This window comes from Phoenix dactylifera, unplaced genomic scaffold (genome assembly GCF_009389715.1).
Source record: "Phoenix dactylifera cultivar Barhee BC4 unplaced genomic scaffold, palm_55x_up_171113_PBpolish2nd_filt_p 002705F, whole genome shotgun sequence".
NCBI lineage: Eukaryota > Viridiplantae > Streptophyta > Magnoliopsida > Arecales > Arecaceae > Phoenix > Phoenix dactylifera.
The window spans coordinates 5860-16377 of record NW_024069846.1 but is presented as its reverse complement, the minus strand read 5'-3'; the positions used below and the strand labels follow the sequence as shown (position 1 = coordinate 16377).

At 44.1% G+C, this 10518-nt stretch overlaps 1 pseudogene; it reads left to right on the top strand.

Moving 5' to 3' along the window:
* Positions 1 to 7554: 7554 nt before the first annotated feature.
* LOC103723873 lies at positions 7555 to 9331 on the top strand (annotated as a pseudogene).
* The last annotated feature ends 1187 nt before the right edge of the window (positions 9332 to 10518 follow it).

Below are 10518 nucleotides of genomic sequence, written 5' to 3'. Positions count from 1 at the left end.
GCCTTTCGAGGATAGGCATGCCGAGGTCGTGCATGTTGAGGTCGCTCATGCCGAGGTCGTGAGCGCTGGGTCGTTCATGCCGAGGTCGTGAGCGCTGAGGTCATGCGCGCTGAGGTCGTGCGTATTGAGGTCATGCGCACTGAGGTCATGACTATCGAGACCATGTTTGCCGTCGTCACGCTTGCCACCGGATTTCGATGCTTTGACCATGTGCTCCGGGTGATCCACTTTGTCCCCCAACACTACCCCCCAACTTTCGAGTTCGAGCCATCTCTGAGCTCGGGCGAAGGAAGTAGCCGTTTCTGTCATGCTGATGAGATTAGGCGGCTTTAAATTATTTTGTCGTTTTGAAAGGAGGGGAAATGACGCTTTTGAGTGTTTTCAATAGAGGCGACGACTTTTTATTTTTCAAGGCAATTTTGAGCTGCGGGTTCATGATGAGACTCCAGTAGTCGAAGAGATGGCTGCTTCGATTCTGCTTTTAAAGCGACGATCCAGGTTGATACGCTAGTTCGGTTTCTGAGGCCGGCACGTGGTGTGATCTGGGCAATAGACACGGCTTGCTCTCATCGATCCTATCCGTTGGAGGAATCAATATAAAGCCTAGTTCAGCCCTAGAATCTTTATTTGGCCGCCGTAGCTTTCATCTCCCCCTTTCTTCGTTTTCTCCTTGCCTCCGTTCATTGTGTAGTCTTCCTGAAGGTATTTTGGAGTGCTGTCCGGCAATTCTTTTAGCCGTCGGTGTTTTGGACGAGGACCACCGGTAGGTTCTTCAATCACGCTCGCTCGGAGGCTGGCTTTTTCTTCTTTTTCGTTCTCCTCATCCTTCTTCCTCTTCCTTTTTGTTTATTTCGTGAGCGGGGTAAATGTCAGGCGGTGCTTCATCTTCTACTGGGGCTCCTTCTCGTGAAGGAGCTCGGGCGTGATTCGAACCCAATTCTCCTTCTCACGCGAGTTTGCCTTTGAGTTCGCAGAGCCGTGGGACCGAGTTACTAGGTCCCCTCCAGGTCGGGTTGGAGCGTATATGGAAATATTTCGGGCCAGCCTGAGATGCCCCCTGCACGGGTTCGTGAATGAGCTCCTAGAGAGGTATCATCTCGTCCCAGCGCAGCTCGCTCCGAACTCGTGGAGGATAATTATTGGCTTTCTATCTCTTTGCCTTGCTCACGGGATATCGACCTCGGTAAATATCTTCCGCGGGTGTTATATGTTGAAATCTAACCTCGCGGATGGAGAATGGCTGTACTTTGCCCTTCGGAGAGGAGGGCGTTGTTCCGAGGTACTCCTACCTCTATTCGTGGATGGAAGGAGAAATTTTTCTTTTTCTCCTCCAAGTATTTGTGGGGGTTCAACCCGTTGTGGGGCTTGCCGATACTTAAGACCAATAATAAGACCACTGAACTAACCATGAGCGAGCAGAAAATCCTTGTGGCTTTTCACGGTCTAAAGGGGGATATCTCTCTAAACGATCTCCTGAGCGAGGAGACCCTGATAAACGTTTGCCTGAGCTCGGTGCGCCCTGGGGTAAGGACGGTTGTGCTGCTCCTCCCTTCACTCTATCGTTCTTCGTTTCATTTTTTCTGTTTTTCTTCCTCCGTTTCTTTTTAGGGTTGGTATGACACTTGAGTTTCTTTCTCCCTTTTTCAGAGATCGCAGGGATGGTGTCAAGCAACGAGGCCCTTCTCGCCAGGTACAATAAGAGGGCAGCCGAAGCAGGCGGAGCTCGCCTGATGCCTAAGAAGATGCTTAGGCTGGCTTCGACCTCTACTCCGGTGGAGGTTGAAGATCTTGAGGCTGAGGCCTCCCAGCTCGTTCGGAAGAACAGCCGGAAGAGAGCAGGGGAGTCTAGATTGGAAGAGGCTCCCCCTGCCGAGCGCGCAACTCGCTCCGAGGCCGCAGAGGAACCATCGGCCCGTACTTGCCTATCCACGGGCCCTTCTAAAATCCGCAAGGTCATTCGTCTGCGGTGCTCGGGACTCGAGCCGGGAGCAGCCTCAGGGTCCCGAGTTCTTCTCATGCCCCTCTACCGAGCTCTTCAAGGTTCGGTGTCCCAAGCTGGTCGGGGGTTGGGGATCACCCTGAGAGGAGGCTCTACTGCCCCGAGTGGTTGGTCTTCGAGGATGACTTGGCCCTCCACAGCATTGACGTCGCTCATGAAGTCGTTCGCTGCGCGTTGCTTCCAGCCAACCAAGCCGAGCTCGAAGCTGGCGAGATCGGCGATTTTGTCGACCAAGCCTACTGTTCCGCCGTCCGAGTAAGTCTTTCTCGAGCTTTCATTTTCATGTCCTTTTAAGTTTTTGACTTCGGCTAACCATCGCTTTCCTTCGTTACAGCACCTCCACGAAATCGATATGTTAGACTCTGCATTGGCTAACTATCAGGATCTAGCTTGGAAGAGTTAGAGGGGGTAGGAGCTCACTAAGAAAAAGCTCGCCGAAGCCGAGGCCAAGCAGATGGAGGCCACTGCGAGGGTGGAGGCTGCTGAGGCCGAGCTTGGATCCAAGGCCGAGCGCCTTGATGAGGAAGAGGCCTCGCATGCTTTGACCAGGTCGGAGCTCCGTGCCTCTGAAGCACGATTGGCCGACGCCCATTCTGAGCTCGCGGGCCAAAAGTATGAGGCGGGGGTCCTCAGGCTGAAGATCGAGCACCCTGAAGCTCGAGAGAAGAAGGCGCTGGAGCAAGCTCGAAACGCGGTGCAGATCTTCTGTGAGTCGGCCTAGTACCGGGAACAGCTGGAGGAGGAGGCGGTCGATGGGCTTATTCGTGGCTTCGAGGATTTTCAGACCTAGCTGCAGAGGTTTTTCCCCAAGCTCGACTTTAGCAACCTTCGACCTCGTCTGTTCGGGGCCACTGAAGATGAGGATGTTCCGGACAGCCCTGCCCCTGTGCCCGTTGAGCCTGAGTCCGAGGTAGCTCCCGAGGCAGCCTGTGAAATTTCACCCGAGGTTGCTACAGTGAACGCTCTCAAGGCTGCTCCAGCAAAGGATCCCGGGGCTGCTCCTGTAGGGGATCTCGAGGTGGTTCTTGTGGAAGAACCCGAGGTCGGCGTCGAGATCATCGCCACCCCGGAGATATCTTAGGACTTAGCTTTTTCTTCCTCTTTTCTTTTTGTAAACGAGGCCGGCCATTGAAGCCATTGTGCGGCCGAGTGGGTCGGCCTCAGAACCAATATTTTGTACTTAGCCTTACGACTTTTTATTAATAAAACTTCAGCTTTCTTCAATTTTGTTGTGTCTTTGGACTTGTTTCTGCTTGTGCTTTCAACGAACCTTTGTCTTTGACTATTTGAGTAGGACTTAGCGCGTCATTCACTTTTGAGCTTAATTTCGGCGCTCTTGTAGAATTTTACTAAGTCTCTGAACTCGGATCTAGCTGTCGTGCGGGCGGAGGTCGACTTGTTATTCGTTTGTTCGGATCGTGAGCTTTTACAGGTTTGGATCTCCTTCGATCCATAGCATCTGCCTTAGGTGTCTCGGACTATAGCTCCCATTTTCGTTCGGTAGTACCCGAGGTCGAGAGAGCTTTGGCTCGCGGTCGATACAGCGGGATATCCCAAGCTCGGTCGGGACGTCATTAGGTAGGACCCGAGGTCGTGGGAGACTTGGCTCGCGGTCGACACAGCGGGACGTCCCGAGCTTGGTCGAGACGTCATTAGGTAAGACCCGAGGTCGAGGAAGACTTGGCTCGCGGTCGACACAGCAGGGCTTTCTGAGCTCGGTCGGAATGTCATTAGGTAGGACCCGAGGTCGAGGAAAACTTGGCCCGCGGTCGACACAGTGGGGCATCCCGAGCTTGGTCGGGACGTCATTAGGTAGGACCCGAGGTCGAGGAAGACTTGGCTCAAACCATGAAGTAGTGAGAGGATCAAAACTTTGAAACCACTTAATCTAAACCATTTCAAAACTATTTATTAATAGAGAGAACATCAAAATTTTCCATTTATATGAATGAATATCAATGTTTAAATGTTAAAAATATGGAATGATTAAAGTACAATGACACATAGTCCAGCTTAGTGAATAGAAGGTTGGGTGATATTTTTGTGATGTAAAAATATATGGTTTATAATCTAATATTTAATGAATTTCATCGAGTTTCTAGTGATTTTTTTTTTTCTTTGACCAATGGTTTACCACAAAAATTAGACAATGGGTCATTGACTTGCAATTGCAACCATTAAATGGCCTAGCAATCGTTAATTATCATTTCCATTTAAGTGGAGGTGTTTTTTTCTCATTTGCAAAATTTGGATCATTCACTTTCATAGGAGAGTATGAACCTGTGGAAAGCGAAGATATAAGTAAGTGGAGAAGGAAATACCAAAAAATTTTGCTGATATCCAAAGTTTAACAACAATATCGTATATAATCAACCTTTATACCTTTGATAAAGATACATGATTCTAAACTACAAATTAATAGCATGTATATCTTTCCATCACATTGTCCTCTATACAATACACCTCCCATAATTAAATCTATTGCTATAAGTTGATCAATTAGATAATCCTCATACAATAACTTCTATGGAAAACTTTTATATGCAGAAATGATTAAGGTCTCATTTGGTGTTGTTCAAGGCAGTACAATTTTTATCTGCAGAGCTTTGGATAGTTGAGCTTTTGCTAGAAAAGTTTTTAATAAATGCTATTTGTTATTTGCTAACTATATTTTTGCAATGTTGTGGAACTTTATATTTGTTGGGTAACCAAACTAGAAAGTGTTCGTGGCATAAGAAAATGTCAACATTAGTTTTATTCATCAGTACTTCACTTATATAAATTTTATTTTTGCTATAAAGCAATGCTTAAAATTTTTAAACTTCAAGGGTTTGACCAACAAAACAAAATTTAAGGGAGCACACCCTTACTTCAATATCTACGTCTCTGTCAAAGCTGCAAATTCTTTTAACTCTGTCCTCCATTTTCTGTGCAAGCATAAGTCGTGCATCATTCTCATATATATCATTTTGCATGATAATTACTTGTTATGCACAAAAAATTTTTAATGAACATATAAAATGACGAGACCATTAGGTTGTGCTCCATCTGAACGTCAAATTAATCCTCCAAATTTATAGAAGAAATCATGCAATACAAACTTTGGCATAATATCATGAACTAAAAACATATAGAAGAAAAATAAAAAATTGAAAGACCTTCAATCTGTCTGAAGTGTAAAAGAAACTTTCCCAGGCTTTTTGAACTTTCATTGAACAGCAGAATGCATTGATCATTGGCACTTTGAGAGCAAGCTTTAGTTCAATATCCATCTTATTGGTAATGAATGTTGTTGTATGAGCTAAGATTAAATCTTGTTGATGTTTATGCGGTCTCTAGTTGAAACTAAGAAGAATTATTCTAATTCCATTATTCGAAATAATGGAAGTTTTTGGTTGGACTAGGTCCAATGAATTTTTTTCTTCACATTGGAGAATTTTCTACATTACAAAAATGTGTTGCCTCTTATTTGTGGATTGTTTGATTATTTTGCTTGTTAATTAATTGTTTGAGTAGATGGTAGAGATTATTGTTGCTGGGGTGAATGATATCCTATTTGATTAACGAATAAGAAAAAGAAGTTGGCGGCATCATTATTTCTTGATTGAATTTTTTCAATTGTACATTCTTACTTGAGCTAGTCTAGGCAAATAAAGATGCAAATGGCTTCTAGCTTAGGCCAAAGTTATCCGACATTTACCACTAGAGAAGCATCATGGTTAGGCTTGAACGATTTATTGTATGGCCCTATATGCTAGTTCATTTTCATTTCTATAAACAACATACAAAAATAGGAGAACAAGATCAAGAAGTAACATTACTATGTCTTTATTTTTCTCCGGTAGCCATGGTTCTTTTTCTTTTGGCTTTAGGAAAAATTGCTCTAGGTAAATGAGATATTGCTCAAGGTTAATGTAATGTTTAATTTGATTTTTTTTTTTTTTTTTTTGTGCACACTTGGTGAGGATTTTCTTGCCTTTTTCTGTTTAGAAGAGAAATATAAGGCAATTAAAATATTTTACAAAGAATGATGCAACATGTAAGATTTCACAGTAACACAAAAGGACAGAAACTTGACAAACAACCATCTTTGGTCACTTTGATTCAACCATCTTTATTCAAAGGGGAAAAAAATATAATAGTTAACCTTCCAACAACATTTTTCTTTGATTAAGCAACAATATTACATTATATAATGGTCTATCCAAATCCTAATCCTGGCTAATGAAAAGTGCCAACATGTGACAGCTGGCTTATATGGCTATGAAATAGGAATGGGCTCTTGACTATGAGGATGAATTTTTTTTCCTTAATTAATATATAAACATATAAAAATTATCTAATTACCTCTACAATGCGTCAAATGCTCACAACTTCTTGCGAATCTTTTTTGTAAACACTCCATTTTAGTCATTGATTTGCCCTCTTTTGGTAAAAAATTTTTCACTTTAATTTTTTAAATAATAAAAGTTATTTAAAAATATAAAAACAGAAACAAGATAACTAAATATATTTGCTACATTTGGATTCTACATTTCAAGTTTTAAAAAAAACTTAAAAAAGTTACCAATCACGCAATAATCCTATAGACTGGTATTTTCTCCTAATGCACCAAAATGGGGGAATCAATTAATTGTGGGAAGATTTCAGGCCAGGCGAGTTGCCTATTTCTTCTCTCTCTGAGCTGTGAAAAGAGTAGTCTCCGTGGCCTCGCAATGTTAGAGAAGACAAAATTGGGAGAATCAAGTCAGCTGGCCCCACGATCCAAAAATAATCCAATGACTTTGTATGGAAACTCTCCAACTCTAGAGAATTCTCTGTCAAATTTTTTTATGCGTCCCTAAACAATAGAGCACTCTTATGGCTATACTACAAAGCTCTTGGGAAGGTAAATGGTCCGGAAAATGTAAAAAAAATTTTATGGCTCGTCCTAAGACATAGGCTAGGAACCAAAGAAAATTTAGCTAGGAAAGGATGGCCTGCAAGCCCTGGTTCTTACTGATATGACGCTCCCTAGGAAATAACCACTCACTAATTCTTTCATTATCCATTTGTTAAACGAGTATGGCGAACCATCAAAAATTACCTGAATTGGTGTCCTCCCTTGCTTAGGGTGGACGCCTTAAGAACGAGTTTTATGAGACTTCTTTAAAGTTGGTGGCAGATGCAGAACTTGATTTCAAAACTTGAAGTAGATCTGGATCAGTGTAAGTAATAGTAAAATCTACCTAAATGCGATCCGAATATATGTAACTCTACTAATCACCTAAACTTTGTTTCAGTTTTTTTTTTTTTTTTGTTATGTTAATCATGCAGCAGTGCTAAACATTTACCACACAAGGCCTTGTCCCAGGCCCAATGTCCTCGGAATGATGCCAGGGCCGGCCGGTTTGATACGTGTGAATTGGTAGCCATAAATGGACTCGATGTTGCAGGTTCACTACACCATCTGGACGTCCAATTTTAGGCGTGCAATGCTAATTGGATATTCTTCATTTAAGTTCTTATTTTTCTCTTTCTTGTTTTAACTGTTGCTAGAATTAAATCAACCTTACTATAAACTCATTTGCAGCACTTCACTTTCCTCTTGAATGGCCCAAATTGGTGCGATTTGAATGACATAAAAAATTGCACGGCATTTTAATTTCTTCAAAATATTCCGCCAGCCCCGATCGAGTGCAATGGATCCCGGTCACTAAATCAGTAATAAATCTTTTTGCTACTGAAAGATTTTCAAATTGGCAACATCCATTGCGGAGTTCATACTAAATTCTTTGGATCCTCTCGTCACATTAGTTCTTTACAATTAAAGATGTTTTTTCTCCTATAAATAGCATCTGGTTTGGCTGCTCTGATCAACTGATAGCAAGAGAGCGGAGATGGCAAAAATTGCTATTGCCATCGTTTGCATTGCAGCTACTGCCTTGCTCATGGCCTTCGGAGCCATGGCCCAAGGCAGTGGATGGGAAACCGGAACTGCCACTTTCTATGGAGACATGAGTGGAGGAGAGACCATGAGTAAGTATATTGATCTTTTCTATCATTAGGAAAATAATAACGTCTTCACTCACAAACTATTTTTCTTTGTATTTATTCTTTTGTTAGAGCCATTTTCTTTATTACCATTTGTTTAGTAGCAGTATATATAGGATTGTTTCTTTGCAATTAAGATTCGCTGATATGTGGTTTTGAGAGTCTTTCCTCGAAAAAGAACGGAGGACTTGATCAATATATTTTTTTATCAAAAGATCTGCAAAATATTTTTTAACTTGGTATGCAAGATATGCAAGATTATAAAGAGTTTAGAATCGAGATCCTTGTATAATGATTTTTCATTCGTGACTAGCTTGATATGTCCTTGGCTCTTGCTCTAACAATCTTGGAATAGATTTTCATTCGCTTGTTTGATGCTTCATGCAACAAATGATCAGCTAGCTAGCATGCATTGTGTCATCATGGATTACATGCAATCAAGATAGCAGCATCATGCGACTGGAATGCACTTGCACACTGGTCCTAACTCCGTGCCACGACCAGTTTCAAGATGGAATTTGGCAATACTAGCTTTTCATTTTTTTTTGGGCCTAACAGCATCAGAGATATAGCTAGTGTCCTAGTTTAATAACAGATGATGACATCTTGCAACGTGCTTAATTTGCCTTTGAAAACATCTCTGATTCCTTCCGTTCCACTCAAACAGAAGGAGCGTGCGGATATGGCGATCTCATCAAGCAAGGGTACGGCCTCGAGACGGCAGCTCTAAGCACAGCCCTCTTCAACAATGGTCTCACGTGTGGAGCGTGCTATGAAATCCAGTGCTACAACGACCCACAGTGGTGTGTCCCGGGAAGCATTAACCATCACTGCCACCAACTTCTGCCCCCCGGATCCCTCGAAGCCCAGTGACAACGGTGGCTGGTGCAACGCACCCCGCAAGCACTTCGATCTCTCCATGCCGATGTTCGTCAAGCTGGTGAAGGACTACCATGCAGGGATCATCCCGGTGCAGTACCGGAGGGTGCCGTGCGTCAAGAAAGGAGGGATGAGGTTTGAGATGAAGGGCAACCCCAATGCGATCCTTGTGTTAGTCTACAACGTCGCGGGTGCTGGAGACGTGACCGCGGTGTCGGTCAAGGGCTCGAACACGGGCTGGATACCGATGACGAGGAATTGGGGCGAGAACTGGCAGACTGATCAGAAGTTGGTAGGTCAGAGTTTGTCGTTCCAAGTGACTGCAAGTGATGGGAGGAAGGTGGAGTCTGATAATGTTGTTCCTGCGAATTGGAATTTTGGGCAAAACTTTGAAGGGAATCAGTTCTAATGGGGATGGTGATGGGGGACATCGGAGCTGATTATGTCCCCGCTTAGTCCACCATTTTATTTTTCATATTTGTTTTATGTTATTTCTGGGCTTGTTTGCATTTTAGGGCTTATTTGTGTTATTCGTGAGCTTATTAGGATTTATTTTTGTATAAGGGGATTTATGCAAATTGTGTATTTGGGCCCTATATATAAGGAACTATTTCAATGATTAGGGTTTTAATGAAGTGAATTGAAATTTCTCCTCTACGTTTTCCTCTCATCTTTCTTTTCCCTCTCCTTCTTCTCTTCTCTTCCTCTCCTCCTCTATTCTCCTGCGTCTCTATAACCTCTTCTTCCTTCTCCCTCTCTTGTTCTTCCTTCTTCTCCTCTTTTCCCGCACTTGTGCTTCATCAACTTGGTATCAGAGCCGCCGGCTTTGCCCCCGCTGCCAAAGCCACAAGCTAAGTTATCTGCCCACGCCTGGGATCTAGTTCTCTTTCTCTCTTGGTTCACGCCAGAAGGGGAAGATCCCCTCTCTTGGACCTCACCAGAAACAAAAAAAAAGAACAGCCCCTTCGTGGTTGGCCCTTCCCTGTCGTTGTGCCCACACCCACCGCCGTCTCCCCTCACGACACTGCCGTGCCGCTGGTTCGCCGCCGGAGATCATCGCGCCCCACGAAAACCCACTGTGCCATGATTTCCACGGTTCTACCACCGTCGGTCCCGCGATCGATTGTCGGAAGAAGTCGCTGCCCGCCGGAAACCCATGCTCGACTACCCTGGCACCACCATCTACGGAGCCGCAACCGGGCCTCTGCCTCCGTCCTGCAACCACCGTCGTGAAGACCGCGGCATTACACCGAGTCCGTTAGCAGTTGAAGACGGACTTCATTAACGGGTAAGATCCAAACCCGTTAACCCGCTAGCCCGGTTCCGCTAAGAGAGAGAGAGAGAGCCGCACGTGATCTGCGCGTGCTTCCCTTGCATGTGCGTCACACGTGCTTGCCACAAAACCCTTGCACGTGAGTCACACGTGTTTGCAAAAAAAAAAAAGAAAGGAAAAAGAGAAAAAAAAGGGAAAAAAAACCTACCTCTATTCATCTTCTTCCGCAGCCGTTTCGCCACATGCCTCCGCTGTCGCTTCCCCGCCACCGCCTATGCCGCCGCCACCTCGCCATCTCTACTGCCATGCGCTGTCGCTGCCCCGTGCCCTGTTA